The sequence below is a fragment of the Onychomys torridus genome, chromosome 7, assembly GCF_903995425.1.
Source record: "Onychomys torridus chromosome 7, mOncTor1.1, whole genome shotgun sequence".
Lineage (NCBI taxonomy): Eukaryota > Metazoa > Chordata > Mammalia > Rodentia > Cricetidae > Onychomys > Onychomys torridus.
In genome coordinates, this window is record NC_050449.1 from 6,939,608 (window position 1) to 6,959,878 (window position 20,271).

Here is a 20,271-nt window from a genome sequence, read left to right on the forward strand (position 1 = left end):
CTTAAGTAGAGCTATATGACAGTGACTTGGTTTTTTCTTGTTTGTTTCTGTTGTTTGTTTGTTTTGTTTTCTTTTGTTTTGAGACAGGGTCTCTCTGTTATGTAGATCTGTTTGTCATAGAACCTGGTTATCCTAGAACCTGTTCTAGAACATGCTGGCCTCGCACTCAGAGATCCACCAACCTCTGCTTCTATAGTTCTGTGATTAAAGCCCTGTACCACCAAGCAAGGCAAAAAGTGATGTCTAAATGAGAAGGAGAGACATCTATATCACATGGAGGCAAGATATTATTTTATGTGGCTCATACATAAAGTGAAATACTACTGTATCTATTAGAAGTTCACAAAGAACACAGTACTGTGATCTCTAACACTAAAGAGACTTAACCTCAACAATGATATAAGGCTAGTGAGAAGGCTCAGCAGACACATACGGTGAGAGAACCAAATCCTACAAGTTGTCCTCTGACCTCTATACAACTATGGTGGTTCATTACCTCACAACAAATAAAAAATCCATAAGTAAGTGAGTAAATAAATAAATGAACTTATTGAAAAAGAAGCTACATAAGTTGTCTCTCTGTCACACACACACACACACACACACACACACACACACAAATACATGCATACATACAAACAAGCAGTTGCATGAGTTTTCAAAGTAAGACATGATGTCTTTAATCTTGGTGCTTCACAGTGAATTTTTTCCTTTTAAAATGTCACTCCATTGCATTTTTTAAGAAAGCATATATGCTACCATCATGTAACATCTAATTGGAATTGTGATTTTTATTTTTAGGATTAATGTAAGACATGTCTTTGAATTTTACTGGGTTTTATTTACTAGATTTCCTTTAACATATTTCACTTGTGAAGCATTGTCAATCACAAAGCATGAATTGGTGGACACTTGACATTTTGCTCCTGGCTAAAATATAATATTATTCAACAGTTACGTGTTGTGCAATCTGTAGAGATACTTTAAGCATTGTGCAGGCCTACAGAGTATTTTGCAAGTTGCATTTATGCACTGTTAATAAGCCTAGGATATATGTTCAGTCACATATAAAATAAAGACAATATTTCTCAATCATTATTTGCAAGTTTTAGTACTATTTGAGAGTGGTAGATATTGGTGTTTTATATATATGTGGACTATAAATTGAGGCGATTATTTCGTGAATGTGTAGATACAACCTTCATATTATGTTCAAAGTAGTTCACACCTAAGAAATTTGATTGTTAATTATATGTCTAATGCATTTACAACTGTATTTACTAAAAATATCTAGAGATTCTGTTGCTTGTTAATAATTAACAGAAGAATAATAAGCCAGCATAATAATTACCTAAGCCAATTTGGCAATGTGTGCTATAATAATTATAATTTCAATTGCTCAGATATCATACCCCAAGACAATGTTATACATTATAAGTAAATGAGCTCCTGATGAGAGCTGTCCTATCATAGATGGAATCCACTGTGACCCTAGCTCAGGTTCTAGATAGTAGACAGAAGCCAGCCCTTCCCAATCCAAGGCCCCTTTTTCCTCTACTCTCCTTGTTGCCAGGCCTGTGTGCAGAAGCAGATCATCTTGTTGCTGAGATTTAGGCCAGGGTCTTGTGCACACTCTGAAGGGAACCTTTCACTGAGTTACATCTGTATCCCTCGGTTTTCTTGCTGTGTATCCCGGTTCCTCTCGCCACTTCCTCCCCAGTGTGGGGTCATGGGTGGACCTCTTGGTCCATGAAGATTATGTTAAATACCACAATGCAAGCACAAAGGAAACATCTCATTTTTTCATATCACGATACTATTATCTGAAACTTTCAAGATATTTTATAAATCACTATATTTACTCATACTTGAAAATAGATCCAATGCTAAGTTATATTTATTTCTCTTGGAAAAACCCAAATGAGAGTGATTCACATTTAAGAAACAAGTGCCCAAGGGATGTCTTGGACACAAAAATCAAGCCATAATATGTCTATTTTAGGAGTTCTTTAGTACTCCAGAAAAAAAAATAAAAGAACTGTAATTGTGGGAATCCTTTTTGAAAATGAAGGCATATAGAAACCAATATTTATTCAGAAAATCTGCTAATTCTGTGTTTCCTAAACCTGTGAGCCAGGAGGAGCTCAGGTGAGAACCACACCGTGGTTTGTTTGCAAAGCCTACAGCAGTTAGTCTGGGAAGGGAGGCTCTGCCTCCCCTCAGTGTCTAGATGATGCTAAGCTGTTTCTCTCTATTAACCATTTTATGGTAACAGTACATTGCTGGAATGAGGATGTGATGATGACATTAGAGGAAAACTAAACACAATTAGAGAATGGGAGCTTCCTTCAAATGGTTATAAAATTACAGTGTTTAGCAGGCTTACTCTTCAGATACATGAGACATCATGACTCAATGAAAACAATGCTAATTGTATTTGCTGCTTAAGACTAATCAACTTGTTATATAATTAGAACACAAGAGGAAATCAGCTCTATCTTCATCTTAATATATGCAGAAAAGTGACTGGCTTAGCTCTACAGAGAATGACCATATAAATTGTGATATATTTATACAAATCAGAAGTAAAGTCTAAGGAAATATCCAATTGAATTCATAAATCTCATAAAATTCTTAAAAGCATTTAGAGGAAAATTGTCTCATGCATTATTTTACTATTCTGTTTATAACAATTCAAAACCAGACAGAATCACCTACATTATAATGGACAGCTGTTGGCTATCTTGTTAAACCAGCCTGTAAAGTTATTAAAATTTTACATATTTTGATTGATATGGTGGTTTCAATGGTATATGTATTTTCTTTTCTTTCTTTTTTCAAGACAGTGTTTCTCTGTGTAGTTTGGTGCCTGTCCTGGATCTCGCCCTGTAGACCAGGTTGGCTCCAAACTCACAGACATCCACCTGGCTCTGCCTCAATATAAATAAGTAGACAAAGAAAGTTTCAGCTATTTTTAAGATCATTTTTCAGTGTAACAATGGACATAAATTACAATTAATCCTATGACTAGTCATTTAGAGTGTCTTACTGGATATCTAATTTGCATCAAATTTTTAAAGATTTTGAATAGGACTGTGGACATCTGGACCTACACTCAAGTCTTTATCTTCTCCCTCATCAATACCCAAGTCACCCAGCTGAGGCTCCAGACATCATAACTTGGGTGTAGCTCTGAAGGGGGCACTCACACATGGCCACCTCTTACCCTCTTACCCTCTGCTGGCTGTCTCTACCCCGGGCTCAGGACAAGGAGAGGGGAAAGAAAGCAGGCTCAGTTTGAGGACTGGATTGTCTCTGCTAATTAGAACCTGGACCAGGGAAATAACAGAGTCTACCTACAATGTGGCAGCTCTCATTGGGAGCTCATTTGTTTATCATTCATAACATTTTCTTGGAGGTTGATATATGAACAATTGAGAAATTATAATTATTATGGCACACATTGCCAAATTGGTTTAGATAATTACTGTGTTGCCTTATGATTCTTCTGTTAATTATTAATCAGCAGCAGTGTCTTTCTCTAGATATATTTAGTAAATACACATATGTATGCAGTCATACATCTGAAGTATAATTAGCATTAATCAACTTGCTCAGATTTGAGTTACTTTGAACATAATTTGAAGGTTGTATCTATATATCCATGAGGTAATCACCTCAATCTACTATAGATTACTTTGCATTGATTGGCTTTTTACATAATTGAGTCCAGCATTATGTTCTTTTTGTCTGAAACCCATCACAAAGATTTTGAGAAAAATATATGAATTTACAGTTAATTTCTCATTATTTACAAACAGTATTACATAAAACAATTGTTTACTAATATATAAACTAACCGCCTACAGTTGGAAAATTTGGATCCTTTGTATGTACATGTATATGATTTGTTTTACAACTTCTTAAGCACAACTCTCATGTATTAAACTGAATATATTTAAAGAATTTTGAGAATAATTTGGACTTCCATCACTAACAGTCACTTAACCAACACCCTAAAAAGTTGAGTTAAGAAAAGAACAATTATCTCTATTCCTTAGGATATTTTCTGGGACTTGATATAACTATACAGATATGAAGCAGGAAGCAACTGTATTGATACAAGGAAGCTGGCATACCAACAGGTATGTCAGGGTCCTTAACAAAGGATAGCTACACCTGTCTAGCATGTCCCAGGTAGTTATGCATTAGACACTTTGCCATTTTCAGGACTGCAAAAACACGTGAGAGAACTACAGAGATTCCTAAGGCAGCATGGGCAGGATCCTGAGAGCACTCCGGGAATAGGAGTCAACAGTGTGGAGAACCACCACTAGCTATCCAGTGCTTTACTAGAACCCAGAAAAGATACATAGTGTGGAGTAAGACCATGATGTCAGATTATGAACTATACTTTAAGGGTAAGCCAAAAACGTACGCAGGAGTCCACCTGACAAACCTCTTGAGGCTTCTGGAATTGATGTTTCGTGAACCAGGACAAAACCCAGCATTTTAGTTATGACGCGGAATCTGGAATCTCAGTGCTTTGTATTTATGATTTAAAATATTCAGCATGCTCCCCACCACTATGCATTTAAAGTCGTAAGAGGATGTGACTGACAAAAAGTGATACAATACTTAATAGTAAGATGCATTCATTAATGCATCTTACTCTAAAAGACTTTCATTTTCTCTCTCATAAACATATTAAGAAAATAAAAATCTTGGTAGCTGATGGATGATGGAGTTTTGTAACAGTTAATTATTATGCCTTCAAAAATCAAATCTGTACTTTAGAATGGGAAAGTTTAATATGTGGTTGGATTTACAAATCATTGGTGTGTTTAAAATCAAACTCAAAGTCACCAAAGATATTTGTGAAAGTGAGGACAACTCAATACCAAACATGCAAAGTGAAGCTGGAAAGGAAGATTACAAATGGGAGGAATGTAGAGTGATGAGCTCATGCACACTGGCCAAATCCTCTCAGGAGAAACAAGGACCACAGAATGGCTTACTCAGAGCACAATCAATACTCAAAGAGGTGATGAATGGATGTTTTCCCCGTCCTGTTACTTCTATTCACTCTGCAGAAGATAATTTTATTCTTGACTTCCTTCACTTGTACTACTCTTAATTTTTGTTTTTTACTTCTACAATATCATGGTTGATTGTTATTAATTGTAGTATATCTAAGCTCAGATTTCAATTACAAAAGAAATAAAAAAGAAAAATAAATGATGTCTATTCAAAGTCTTACACGAGTTTGAAACTGAAATTTTACTTTATCAAAATAAAACTGAACACATTATGGTTTGTAAGAAGTTCTCAAAACCTCCCCACTAGAGTTTCTTTGTATTTTTTATTTTTATCCCTTTATCTTTGTATTTTATTTTTTATCCCTTTTGAGATTATAATATAACTACATTCTTACCTGTGGAAAACACTGGTCTTTTATCTACAATGAGAAAATAAAATGTCAGGTTGTTTCTCTGTTTCTTCTACTGTACTGAAAGCCACTCAACACCCCTGCAGCTGTAGTTACTGTGGGCCGCCCTGACCTTGTAGAAGAAGACAGGAAATACGTAATTCAAACGGACTAGGAGGGTTGGACTGATGGTTCTCAACGGAAACAGAAGGCAATGCCTGTGGAGAGCAGACTCGCTGTCCTCTGTTACCCTGACAGTGAATTAGCTTTTCATTGGAAATGTTACTTTCTTTCCCAAGACTTTGATGCATTTTAAGTTGATGTAGCCATGCATGTTATTAAAGCTAGGAATCATAAATTATTCCTTAAATCATTGAGTCTTGGGAAAACAGAAAGCCAGTGAATGACATTCTACTTGAATATTGATTTGGTTTCTGTGAAGCCTACACTGGTTCTGGCTTGTTTGGCTCCAGCAGGTCTAAATGCTTTCTAATTTGTTTGAAAATTGCGTGAAAATATCCCCATGGCCCTCTTGTAAAATATGACAGCCTGACATTTTCTTTAATTACAAGACCCAATCTGTTTAATAGCATAAAATTGGCCTCCAATTTGACAGGCCTCCCCTTTAAAATCAATGGTTAGACTCTAGGGCACCAGCGTGGTCATCAAGATCAATATCAGAAAAAATATAGCTTGTCAAGACCTCTCAGCCTTTTATTGATTCAAATGGGGTGCTGCTCGCACACTGAATAACAGTTAGTGCTCAGATCCAACAAGCACAAGCTTTTGCATGAGTTTCAGTTTGGAAGGATAAATCCGTGCTAGATGATACAAGCTTAATGAAATTACCCAAGACATGATAGTAGCAAAAGCTGTGAGTGTCAGGCGAAATATGAACATACTTTAGCACACTTTCAAATATTTATTTGTTACTTGAAAATGTAATGATTTTATATATAATGTCTCTTGATCATATCTGCTCCGCAAGCTCTTACCCCCCAACTCCATGAGAACCCCAACACATCGCCCCTATCAACATCTTTCTTTATTGTCCTATGTTTTAAAAAATAATTTTCAATATGCAAATACCTCAAAAATGTTAACTTTGTGCCATTAAAGAGAAAGATCAAACCCAAATACTGAAATTCCTCTGGAAATTTTTCTCACTGCTATTCCACAAGGGAGTTCACTGTGAAAAGAGGGATGAAATTACTAGGAAACTGTTTGGCTTTTTTTTTTTTTTTTTTTTTTTTTTAAGTACACTGCTACCCTGGGGACTAAACTGGGACCGGCCTTGATTTTCCTGCTGAGCTCTTTGAAGAGGTAAGCTGGTATCTCTCAGCATTTGTCTAACTCTAAGGAAAGAAGCACCCATCTGTCAGTCAATAGCACTTGATGCTCCACTTCATCAGGGTATGAGTCAAGAATCATGGTTGCCTCGCCTTGACTTCTGGCATGAATACTAACAAGGAGGAATGCAGATAAATCAAAAAGAACTGAAAAATGAAGATGGACCCACAAAATTCTTCTATCTATAAAATAATTACAAGTCAAAAAGAAGAACTTTATTCTTCTTCAAACGTTGGGTACTTAATCACCACTGAAAAGAGCATGTATAATAAATGATCAGTGGTGAGATGTTTATTTTCTTACAAATAATGTTATGTGCAGAAAAAGTGAATATTATATTTTGAAGAGAATATATCTCAACAATCCATGTTTTGTGATTACTTGAATTTGCAATAACTCATGAGTTTGTTACTGCTGTTAACAATCCACCAAGTACCTAGTTATCAGCTGCAATATTAGGCACTGTATTCCCTTTACCTCATTTACATATACATGTGTTCTATAATTGCTCTGTATTTTGTTCATTACTTGATCCATGGCTGTATTTATTCTATAAAGAAAAGAAATTAATCTAGGATTTGACAAGTTAATTCTCCAACCCAATTTGTAGAGAAACTTAATGTTTTATATTCAGCCATTTTCCTACTGAGATACTGAGCTGTGTAGAGTTTTTTCTGTCTTAGAGACCAAAGGGAAGACTTTTCTCTTACTACTGTCCCATGGGCTTCTAAATCAAACTTTGAGTAAAATTTCAACATTTCACCGGGCGGTGGTGGTACACATCTTTAATCCCAGCACTCTAGAGGCAGAGAGGCAGGCAAATCTCTGTGAGTTCGAGGCCAGCCTGATTTACAAAGTGAGTTCCAGGAAAGGTGCAAAGTTACACAGAGAAACCCTGTCTTGAAAAACCAAAAAAAAAAAAAAAAAAAAGAATTCAACATCTCCAGGTTGGTACATAAACTTTTGGCTTTTTAAACACATTTATTGTTTTTGCAGGTAACTGTCAAAGATTATAAGCCACTGAGGACAGGCAGAATCGGCAAGCTTTCTCTTGCCTACTAAGGAAGGTTGTGTCTAAAAATACTCATGTTGCTGTGGAGTCTTTAAGTTTCCAATTCACAAGGAAGAAGTTGGTTTTTTCCTCCATTATCTTGCAGACAGGCTGAATTGGGGGTTGCTTTTAATATAGTATATCAATGAAATAGACTTAGAATTCCTTTCCTATTTTCATAAATTTAAGGCACCAATAATTCAGAAACTTTACTAAGTCACAAATCCTTTCTCTTCATTCAATTAAAATTTTACAGACCACAAACTTTCCTCGTTAGTTTGGAGACATATGTTGCTGAGCAGTCTCCAGTTTGGAGAAACACTAGGAATAGAGAATATTTCCCCCAATCTTTTCAATGTTACAGATTGATTTATTTGTATATTCCACACACGATTCAGCAAAAGAGATACAGCCTGGCGGAGGCACTGGATTACTTCCCTTTTGCCGTTGAAGGTATGTGCTTCACTGTGTTACAGATATGATGGATTACCTGAATCACATCTCCCAATGAATTCATTAACATGTATACTTAGGAGGTTACTGGGTGGAAATGGAAAAGTTAAACGACTCAAGAATTTTAGCTCAGATCTTTGGGTTGATGGAACTAAACCAACCAGTGTTGAGGAATCCATTTTTCTCTTTCTCCTTTGCACTAGGCCAACTTTTCTACTTGGTTAAGTAAAATATGATCACAGCAGTAGTCAAAAGTGACCTTCAGTTCTTTGTATGTCTAAGTAAAGGCTTTCTATACCATGCAATGGACAGTGTCACACTATAGTTCCCAAAGACACAACTGAATCACACTCATAGTCTTAAAAAAGGATCAAAGACCTTAAAAATCTAAACTGCATGAAACTGAATTTGTGAATGGAAAAAAATCCCACAAATTATGGAAAAGTTATTTTAAAATTATTTAGAAGCTATATACTTGGATTTTTTAAAGTAGTTACAATTGATAAGGACAAAACCAGAAACCAACACTTTCTAGATTATTTTACATAATAGAATAGAAGTAACATGTATTTTTGTAAGCACATATAGTCTATTGTGACAGTTTTGTGGGTATAATACTTACTAACAAAGTAACCAATTAATGTAGGTCAAAACTAAAAGCATACAAATGTATGTCGCTATGGCTTGTAACTAATTGTGCTCACACCTAATAAATGTGGTTATGTGAAATGCCACAGAAGACAAGCTGTGTTTGAGGCTATCAATCCATATTCCATCCAGGTCTCTGTACATATGTATTGTCCAAAAAGCTCAGATATTCAAATATGTCTTTTTTTATCCATGGAGACACACAAATATGATATCTCTCCATACTCCGAGGAAGTTCTTTTTTTTATAAGTGCACAGATGATCAAGGTTTGAGCAATTCATATCCACAGGGTCAAATTTGCAAACAAAGCTAAGAACAGAAATGGCTTTCTGAAGTCTGCCTGTAGCTAACACCTCTATTGAAATTAGGCTAATGTAGAGAAGACAAACCTTTTAAAAAGGAAAATGCTGAAATCTATGCTAGGAAAAGGCTCAGCAGGTGAAGCTGCTTGCCATGTAAGCCATGAAATCTGATTGCCATCCTAGAGCCCAAGTTGAAGTAGGAGAGAAGTGACTCCTAATGTTGTCCTCTGACCTTATATGTGCCAATGACATTCCTAAACAAACACGTCACACATGTTCCCCCCCACACACACAGACACTAGAAAGAGCATCATATTTATATAGACACACTAATTTATTACTAATAAAAATTTTTAAATACCTAACTAAATCTATAATAGTGGAACTGCATCCAAGATTAAAAAAAAATAGCAACAACAATAAAAAGAAACAAAAGCAAATAAACAAATAAAGAAAGAAATCTATCTTATAAAAATTTACTCCAAGGATAAATACAGGCAGTTTAGACCTTAGAAGTTAGCCAACTCTCTTGGTCGTCAACTAGTGTTTTATGGAGTCTTAAATTATGATACCTAATGGTTTTATTTTATTTCTTTTAGAGCATGGGTCCTCTCACAGAAAAAAAAAAAAAAGACAAATAAACTTAATTCATTTTCTGCATTGGTTTAGAAGCAGGTAATATGTACCAATGTGTGTGTCCCTAGTAAGTTGGATGTCTGAGCAGGATTTCTATCCTGATGGGTAAATGGAAATACAACCAGCATGCACCTGTGTACAGGCACAAGTCTGCATGAAAGAGACGGTGACATTACAAGTCCCATCACGTGTCTGTCTGTTCCCTGCACACTGATTTTGGGCAGTCAGCAACTGAGTAGACATTGTCAGGCGACTGTGGCTTCAGTTCATTAAAGACCTTGTAGCCTCCTCAGCTAGGACAGCACCAGTGAAGACCAAGGAGTCATTTTGCAACTGTCATCTCCATCATGACTTTGCGGCTGTCCTTGGAGTTCCACTGCCAACATCCTCAGCATCAGGTATCTGACATTCGGGGTTTTTATTTTATATATATATTATTTTTTTGGTTTTTCAAGACAGGGTTTCTCTGTGTAGCTTTGTGCCTTTCCTGGGACTCACTTGCTAGCCCAGGCTGGCCTTGAACTCACAGAGATCCTCCTTGCTCTGCCTCCCGAGTGCTGGGATTACAAGTGTGTGCCACCACTGCCCGGCGGGAGGGGGGTATTTTTAATACTGTAATTATGAAGAAATTTAGACTTTGGGGATTATAGACATTGGGGATTTTAATCTCTCAGGGTTTGAGCAGCTGGAGTTACATCATCCGAGGTTGAATCTTTTGGGAACAGGACCATGCTTGCTGCAAAGGAGAAAGCCATCTTCTTTTTTTTTAAAAAGATTTATGTATTTAATTATGTATACAGAAGAGGGTGCCAGATCTCATTACAGATGGTTGTGAGCCACCATGTGGGTGCTGGGAATGGAACTCAGGACCTCTGGAAGAGCAGTTGGTGCTCTTACCCTCTGAGCCATCCCTCCAGCCCAGGATTATTATTATTAATTTTTTTTTGAGCTGAGGATCGAACCCAGGGCCTTGCACTTGCTAGGCAAGCGCTGTACCATTGAGCTAAATCCCCAACCTGAGAGCCATCTTTCTGAAGCAGCTTAGTGATGCTCTCTCAGCAAGACAGTTCTCATTGGGTGGCAGGAAATCTGATTAAAGTCTCAGCACCAAAATAGTAACTGCCAAAGAGAGGATGGGGCAATGAGACACACGGTGGGTAGAAGGGGTAGCTGCTAAACCTGGCAGCTTGAGTTAAATCACAGACCAAGGTGATGGGGGGTATTCGATCACACTGTAAACCCCAAGTTTGCATTTGCATTAATTAAATAAAATTAACCATGTGTCAGAAGGCTGCATTGGAAACCAGTTGACAGAAAGTAATCATGGAGCTTCAGAGGGCATCCTGGAGAGCTAGAGAGGCACAGGAAGTAGTAGGGTGGGGTGACACAGCTTTTTGTGTTTTGGCAAAGTGGAAGCAGGTACTTCTGATGCTAGTAAGAAGAGAGAGAGGGTTAGCTGGATACTGCTCAGCCTCTCTGAGCTTGCAGGTTTTCACCCCAGCTTTTGACTCTCACAATTCTCATAATTCCAAGGACAGAGACTTAGTGAAAGTCACCGTTAGCAGCAGTGGCAGGGCTGCTGCTTGAGGAACAGAATTCGCACCAGGCTGCTGCCGGAATGGCCAGGCCGCTGCTAGATAAACAGACTTGTACAATGGAGTCACAGTTGCTGAGAGAGCCATGGAATAAGGCACAGCCACTGCCGAAGTAAAACAACACCAGTGATGGAATGGGAGACCTGATTCTAGTAAGTTATTCTCTGTGAACACCATAGTGAGTGCATGCAATCTGGTGCACACAGTGTACACACACACACACACACACACACACACACACACACACACACACAAACATATGAAATGCATGTAAAAGGTTTAGGAAAACCTAACATGGACTGAAACCTGCATCAAAGCATATTGTCAAAATATTTTCCAAACTCAAAGCCTGAGTTTAAATTTCATTGAATCCACTGTAGTCAAATTTAGAAAAATAACTAGAAAATATTAATTATCCTCAACATAATGATTTCTTTCCATGGAGCTTGAATTCTTTTTAATTAATTTATTTGAAGAAAGGTATCTGTATTCTTCAATAATATATTTATTAAAATTATATATCTATAATTTTGATCAGATTCATTTTCTTGCATAGTGGAGGACGTTACAGAGAGAGACAGGTGTGGGAAGAAGCAAGGGCGCCTTCTCTCCTGGAGGGCTCTGAATACCCAGATGGAGATAGAGAGTGATGTGATTGTGTGTGAGGAAGTTAGGGCACTAACAACCTAAAAAGCCAATTTCCTGTGCTGAGTTGAACCCCTCTCTTTTTTAATGCTCAGAACTACTGCCAATTAGCCTCAAGTTATCTGATGTGCCATAACATTCAACATATCAGAAGGATGGAAAAATGAGATTTTGTGTGTAGACAGGCATTCACATATTAAAAAATCCTAAGGGCCTACCTGAAGGCTTTGCTTAGCTGAAAGAATAAACTGAGACAGCACATGTGTGCACAGCAGTATGCTTATTAGAAACTGTATTGTTATTAAAGGTGGTTGCATAGACCACATAAAGGAAGGTGGCAATGTGGTAGTGCCCTCAACACAAGCCTGGTTGTGTGGCTCCTATTTTCACACCCTCAACATCACCTCTGCAAATCTGGATGCCATCAGCAGGCAGAGTGGCTCACCACCAGAGTGAATCAGGAGCACTGAGGAGCACTTCCCAGACTCTGAGAGCACCCACTTGCAACCCTGGAATTTTTAAACTGAAGACATCGAGGAGCCCGCTAGTGATTAATGCTACTTCTCTGAACTTTGAGGATGGTTTGGGTTAACTTATCTACTTTTTCCTTCTGCTTTAATGCATGTGTCATGTCCTATCTTTGGTAGGTCACAAGCTGGATATAATTATGTTGTTCCTTAATCATTTGCTCTAATTTGCATTAAATTGCTTTGAAGATAAATGTATCTCAAATTTGTAATACTAATTAATAATTGTACAGTGATCTTCTGCTTCAAGTCATGTGCTTCATTTCTAAGTTTAGCATTTTATATTGTAACATCCTGTGTTCAAAGTGCTTTCTAACACAGATTTTTTAAAGAGGCTAGTGCTTAGGAACTGATGAAGATACCAACCTATTTCAAGAAAGGCACCTTTGGTAAATTCATTCTTAGCATTTAAGAATTAAGTCCCTGCTGAAATTGGGAAGAATCTGGAAGACACATTGAAGGGGCTCTTCCAGGCCCAAGCATGGGGAATATTGCAGACAGGTTTCACCTTTTACCCCCATTCTCCCCCCTGCTAAAAATATAACATTCCTGGAGCTAGACCTCAAGGTCCGTTCCCTTATTTGACACTTCTTCCTCCTGAAGCTGACTACCAAGGTCTAGCCATCAAAGTATCAAACAATCAAAAGCTCCTTTTTGGTCACCTTCATTAACATGACCAATCAAAATTCAACAATCATCCCAACACTGGATTTCCCTTTTTACCTTTATAAACTACAATTTGCCTATGGGCCACGTCTGTCTCCTCTCTCTCTAGAGGCATTCATTTGTCCTTCTGGGACAAATGTCCCTTCTCCCTCTCCCTTTCCCCTTTTCTCCCCTCTCTCTTGTGATCTGTTTCCTATCTTTTTCCCTCATCCCTGCCCTCTGTCCCTCTGGAGTAAATAAATGTCTATTGTGCTAAGAAGTTGGTCTTGGGGTGTCTTGAGCTGACTCTGAGGTCCCTCTACATGCATGGCAAAAATATATTTTTAATAACACTAAAAGAAATAGTATGTTTCATGTCAATGAAAAAAATTAACTTATCACTATTAACAATAACTTTTTTATATAATTTTGTATTTTAGGAGCCATGAAATTTTCTGATAATTTTTTCTGTCTTTTATAGAAATTATTTGTACTTAAGGCATCAGATATATTGTATGTACCTTTATATAAACATAGAAGCATATAGAGCTCTATATAGCTTTTTCTCAAAGGTAACCAGATATTGCACAAGCTACATTACAACAAATACTAGACAAAATGTATACATGTGAATTTTGATAGTATTCTCAATTATATTTATTATCTACATCACTTAGAAATCTCCCTATTTAAAAAAAAACAAAAACAAAAAACTACAGTCCAGTCTCATGTCCAAATGTTCATTTCATTTTGAAAACCTCAACAACAATGGATTGAATCCAACCTTTCTTTCTTTCTTTCTCTCTCTCTTTCTTTCTTTCCTTTCTATATCTATCTATCTATCTATCGATCAATCTATCGATCTAATCTAATCTATATTTCTCTATCTATCTATCATCTGTCCACTCATCTGCCTTCTTTTCTTCCTTCCTTCTTTCATTTCTTCCTTTCTTTTTGGATGCACTTCTCTGAAAAGACCAAACATAAGAATACCAACTCAAAGGCACAGAAAATACATGCAACAAAATCATAGAAGAAAACTTTCTTAACCTAAAGAAAGACAGAACATCAAATAGACTAGACCTCAAGAAAAGGTCCCCTTGCCACATAATAATCAAACTACTAAACACACAGAATAAAGAAAGAATATTAAGAGCTTCAGAGGAAAAGGGCCAAGTAACACATAAAGGCAGACCCATCAGAATAACACCCAACTTCTCAATGGAGAGAAAAGCCAGAAGGTCCTGGCCAGGCATTATACAGAGACCATGGATTCCAGCTCAGACTACTATACCCAGCAAAACTTTCTGTTGCCATAGACAGAATAAACAAGATATTCCATGACAAAACCAGATTTAAGCAATACATATCCACAAATCCAGCCCTACAAAAATGACTGAAAAGAAAACCCCAACTGATGGAAGTTAGATCCACCCATGAAAACACAGGCAATAGAGAGTCTCACACCAGCAAATCCCAAAGAAGCAAATACAGGATTATTAATGGTAATTGACTGAGATGACTTTCACATACCAGAATACTTACCCATTATACTTGTACTGTTCAGCCATTGTCAACATGTTATTGGAGTTAATGATGCTACCACCATCTAATTTTGGTAATGTTTCACTTTAAACAGAAAGTGTTATGGCTTTAGTAATTTAGTTAGTAAGTCATGAAATTCAAATGGTTCACTGATTGTTTCCTCGGAGGCTCTGTATTATAAACTCCTTCACCTTTCAGCATTTAGCCTTTGTCTCTTTGGGTTTTTTGATAATATGTCTAGTGCTAACCCGAAGTATTTTGTTATCTGAATTGAATTTCAGTGCCTGGATATACTACCTCTGTACCCCCTTTTGTCACTCATGTGGAATGTGGACCATTAACGAACTTGTAACGATAGTTTTCACCCATGTTTCTCTGCTTGTAACCTGAAAATTCACCATTGTTCCTTGTATCTGGGATTTTCTTGTTGTTTTTATGTTTTGTTTTGTTTGTGTGTGTGTGTGTGTGTGTGTGTGTGTGTGTGTGTGTGTGTGCACGTGCATGTGTGCGTGCATGTTATTTATGTGGTTAACATTCCCCTGGGAAAATTTTTTAATTTTTTTCCCTATAACACAAACCATTGCCATATCTATTGCTGTTACTTTTCATCCCAAGCTATTGAATTTCTTCTGTAAACTGACTTCATAGCAGGCATATGGGCGTCAGCATAGTTTCATTTTGAACCAGCAATTATTCAGAATTCTCCATTAAGCAACTTGTTGTCTGTCTACCACTTTTCTCTAGAGACATCAGTTTTCAAGGAAGTTTCTGTTTTCTCCTTTGGCTTGCTCCAGACACAGCATGTGAGCTAGAGGTTAATAGCTGGTGCAATCTTCTTCCCTGGGGAGCTGCTTTGGGCTTGCTCACAGGAGAAGGCTGATTTTGTCACTGTCCTTTGTGGTGGTCTGTTTCTCTGTGCTTTCCTTAAATTTTTGACCTAGCTCTAAGCTTAACTCAGGAGATGACACAGCTTTAGGCAGTAGGGGTGTTGTAATCAGTGGAGATGGTGGAGTGCTTGCTGCTGTCACTAGCAAATAGCTTCCTCACTTCATCTGAGCTCAATCCAATCAAAAGGCCACCATCATATGAAACTAGAGATTCACCAAAAAGTGGCAAAGTTAAGAAAATATCAGTTGTAGCCTGTAGGTCTTGCTTCTCATAGATCTACTATTGTGCTTTGTTTTCTCCTACTCTGCATGCCTGCTGACTTTGGGCACCAACAAGATGGAAAGAAATAGGACAGGACTAATTCTAAAGGCAGCATCCAACCAAACAGTATTTACCAGTCATGACAGGGCTACTGCACACACACTCTCAGAACTGTGAGTGCTTGCACAAGACCTGCAAAGATCAGGCCCTGAAAAATCCCAGCATGGATGCAGGGGGCTCACAAAGTCCCACCCATGGTGTCACCATCTGTGTGTCAAAGTATCACTCGAAATTTAATTCCTCCTACCTCAGATAATTCCCTTGAGTGTTGCTCCCTTTCTTTTGCTCTGAATTTGTATCTATTTTATACTACTTAAACAATTCACTATTTGAAGCACTTGTTCAACCTCAATTTTAACATCATACCATCTTTGACTCTTAACACACATGTTCTACTTTATGTCAGGGAGGGGTTGAGTCAGTACCTTGAACCCCTGACAATAGCTACCAGAGGGCTAGGACTGCAGGTCTGAGACTCCATGACTATCTTGCTCTATGTCTTTCATCTCACTGAGTTGTGTCCCCCAGATTTCATTTTCTTTTGAATTTTATCTCTGTTGAATTTTACTAATTTTACCTTTTAAGGCCCAGAAAGTATCTGCTAGCATGGGAACACTATTCTTATAACACTTACTTTCCTTGTGTGTGTGCTTGTGTATGTGTGTGTGACTGTGTGTGTGTGTGTTTGTGTGGGCATGTATGTCTATGTGTGTTCGCACATGCACATGTGTATACATGTGTGTGCATATTTATACATGTATTCATTTGTGTGTATGCCTGGTTGTAGGTGTCTATATGTGCATATATTTATGCTCATGTATGATGTCTGTGTGTGCATGTGTTTATGTGTGCATGCATATACATGTATGTTTATGGCTTGTATCTGTGTATGTGTGTCTGTGTTTGTGTGTATGTGTGCATATATATTTGTGTGTTTGTGTCTGTGAGTGTGTGCCTGTGTGTGTATATGTATGTATGCATGTGTATATCTCTGTCTGTCTCTTTGTGTGGGGATATGTTCCATGGCACAGATGTGGAGGTCAGGTCTTTCCTTCAGCCACTTAAGTCGTCAAGCTTGGCAGCAAGTGCCTTTACCCACTGATCCATCTCTCCAGCCTAAAGAAATTCTATTTTTATTTAGAAAGTGTTGGCATTGTTTAGTTTGATCTTCTAGCCTCCAATTCCCTTCTGCTTATTAGATAGCCATGGCTATGTAGACTATTCACTTGTGATGGACCGAAAATGACAGCCACATATAAAAGTTATTACTGAGGGTCATTTTCACCACACTTTAAAGTTTCTAAATTTGACATTGCAGGATGCACCTTCCTGTCCTTATTGAGAAACAAGGTAGCAAAGGAAGTTAACCCATCAGCTCTGAGCCCAAACCGTGTAAAGGCTTGGAAAGCAACAGCAGCATCGATCCACTTTGCAAAGTCACAGCATGGCTGGGATTTACACACATCTATTTGCACTTCTCTCACCTGCCCTTTGCCGTCTGAATGAATCTTCAGAGCAGCCGGTAGAAGGTTATCAGTAAAAGGCGTTGTTAGCCTCAGTGTGAATTCACCACCCTCAGTCAACACCACTACCTCACCACCTGCTCATTTATTACATTCTAACAACCTTTTGGGAAAAACAGTTAAATTCTTCCTTCTTGTGCAGTGAAAAAAAAAAAAAAAAAACGAGTTTATTTACACTTCTGATGCAGCAGCAGGTTATATAGTACGTGTAAAACATGAACTTCATTTTTAATAAACTTTTATTATTTTCTCCAGCTTTGGATTTCATGTCTGCACAGAAAATTTTGAGAAAAATCAGAAATTCACTCCTACCTCACTGGACCTGAGGTAGTTAGAAAATGCATAAATGCTGTAAAAAATTACAATATTAAAATGTTACTTTAAACATTGTATTTCCTATGAATGATATTTTTGTCACTAGATGTTATCATTCCAGTGTATAAAGAATATCATTTGGGTCAATCTGGTTTTATTATAATTGACAAATTATTAAGGCAAAAAATCCTTTGAAATTTTCTTTTTTAAATCCTTCATCAAATAAATTAAGAAACTGAGAGTTAGAAATGTTAATCTAACTGGTAGAATAATACAAATATTTCTTCATGGAAAAATGTTCCATTTTAATAAAATAGGGTTTTGTAATTTAAGGTATGATTATTTCACAAATCAAATAGAGAGTTTTATTTTTCAAATATAGTTTCATTTAATATTAAAGTGTAAATTAGCTATACATTTGGGCAGAGAGCTATGAACGCCTGTGTTTAAAAAGTTAGTAAGCAGACACTTGGTCCATATTCTAGGACCAAGTAGAACATCACATCTGGAACATCAAAAAAGAAGTTAATCTATGGTGATAATCACATATATCTGTTGTAGATTATTATTAACTATGTGGAGATGTGTTACATTTGTTTATGCTGTGAAATATTACTTTAACTGTGTAAAGGTGTCTTGTTTTTGTTTGTGCTGCATTTGTTTAATTATATAAAGATACATTGCATTTGTTTCACCTTGCCTGCCTAAGGCACCTGCTCGGCCTAATAAAGACCTGAATGTCCAATTGCTGTGCAGAGAAAGGACAGGCAGGGCTGGCAGAGAGAATAAATGGAGGCGAGAGCTAGGCTTGAGAAGAAGGGAAGAAGAGAGTGAGGAGGACAGGGATGTGCCTGGGGTCAGAAGCCAGGCATCCACCAGCCAGCAGATAGCCAAAGCAGTGAAGGTAGAAAGTACAGAAGAAAGAAAGTAGAAATCCCCAAGGCAAATGGGCAGGTTAAAAGAAACATGTAAATTTAAGTTAAAAGAGCTAGCCAGAAACATGCCTAAGCTAGGCCAAGCATTCAAAACTAATGATACGTTTCTGTGTCATGACTGGGGAGCTGGTTGGTGGCCCAAAATGAAAAGCCTGGTATATATGTAGATGATATCAAAATTATTAATATTATTGACAGTATAACTTTAATGAGCCTAATCAAAATTAGAAAACCTTCACAAAGCCAATGTTTCTTTAATGATTAAAACAGGATATATCTAAATACGAAAATTGGTAATATGAAATATTTTTGTAGTAAGAGAGACAATCTGTAGAAAATTGTGTTACATCTCTGAATGGCTGGATTGGGGCTGTACCATGTAATCCTTTTGAATGTGTGTTTTTATCTACTACAGCAGACAGAAGCAACCTCAGTAAGTTCTCTACTTCCTTCTCACCCGGCATCCTTCCAGAAGAATGATGAAGCATGAATTTTAAAATACCTTAAATTTATAGCCCTTCCGTCCTTTTTAATCTATCTCAGTGATCTTTGTAGGGCTCACCCAAGGTACATTTCTGCTAACCTGGTGGCTTTGGGGTGGCCTTATGTTTATTCATTTAACCATGGACAGTTAGCAGCTTGGAAGTATGTGGCCAATTTGTTTTTTTAGTCACACAAGTGTATTAAGTTCTTACAAAAATGGAAGAAGGCTCACCACACCTGCTTCATGGTCACAAGAGAAGCATTTGTGCCCAATCACTGCTATTTCACATGTTTCTTAAACCAGGGAAGTCTTTTCTGTTTTCCATTTAAAAACAAGGAAAGTATTGTCCATCTCTCCTGCAATTTTCTGAAATTAAACACATTCAATATTTGGTCAAACATTTTTTAATTATCCATTAATGAGATTGCAATTTTTCTAATTTCTTTTTGAAAGTATTTTCTGTTTCTTGTGATGTTCTGATACACATGTAACATCTTTGTTCTTATTTTCTGTCTACACCCACATTCCTCTTCCTGTCTTGCTGGTGCTCTTCACCCAGGCAGAATGATCATCTACTTTCCTGACACCTACCTTCCATGGCCCTGGATTACCACACCTCCACCTTCCTGGCAGACCTCCTCCTTCCCTTTCTCCATCCCCCTTAAACTTTCATGTGTCTAATACATACATACACACACACACACAAACACACACACACACATGCATAATTTTACATCTCTGTTCTGCATATGAGGGGGAGTGCTAAATTCAACTTGAAAGGCAAAGTATTCAAAAAGAAAAGAAACCCCGTGTTTACTTTTTAATTTAAATGTAGCAAAATTCCATTATACTATTATAAACAAAGGAATGGTAAAAACCAAAAGGACTAGTAGAAGAGCACCTGTTTGTAGTGAAACTTCACAAGTCTGTAATCACACATGTGAGCAGACATTGCATACCAAGCCAAGATGAGTGCAGG

At 37.3% G+C, this 20,271-nt stretch overlaps 1 long non-coding RNA gene across 1 annotated transcript in view; it reads right to left on the minus strand.

The window, feature by feature from the left end:
* The window catches only part of LOC118587463, a 502,157-nt gene that overhangs the window by 256,187 nt on the left and 225,699 nt on the right, over nt 1-20,271 (minus strand). The window lies entirely within an intron of this gene.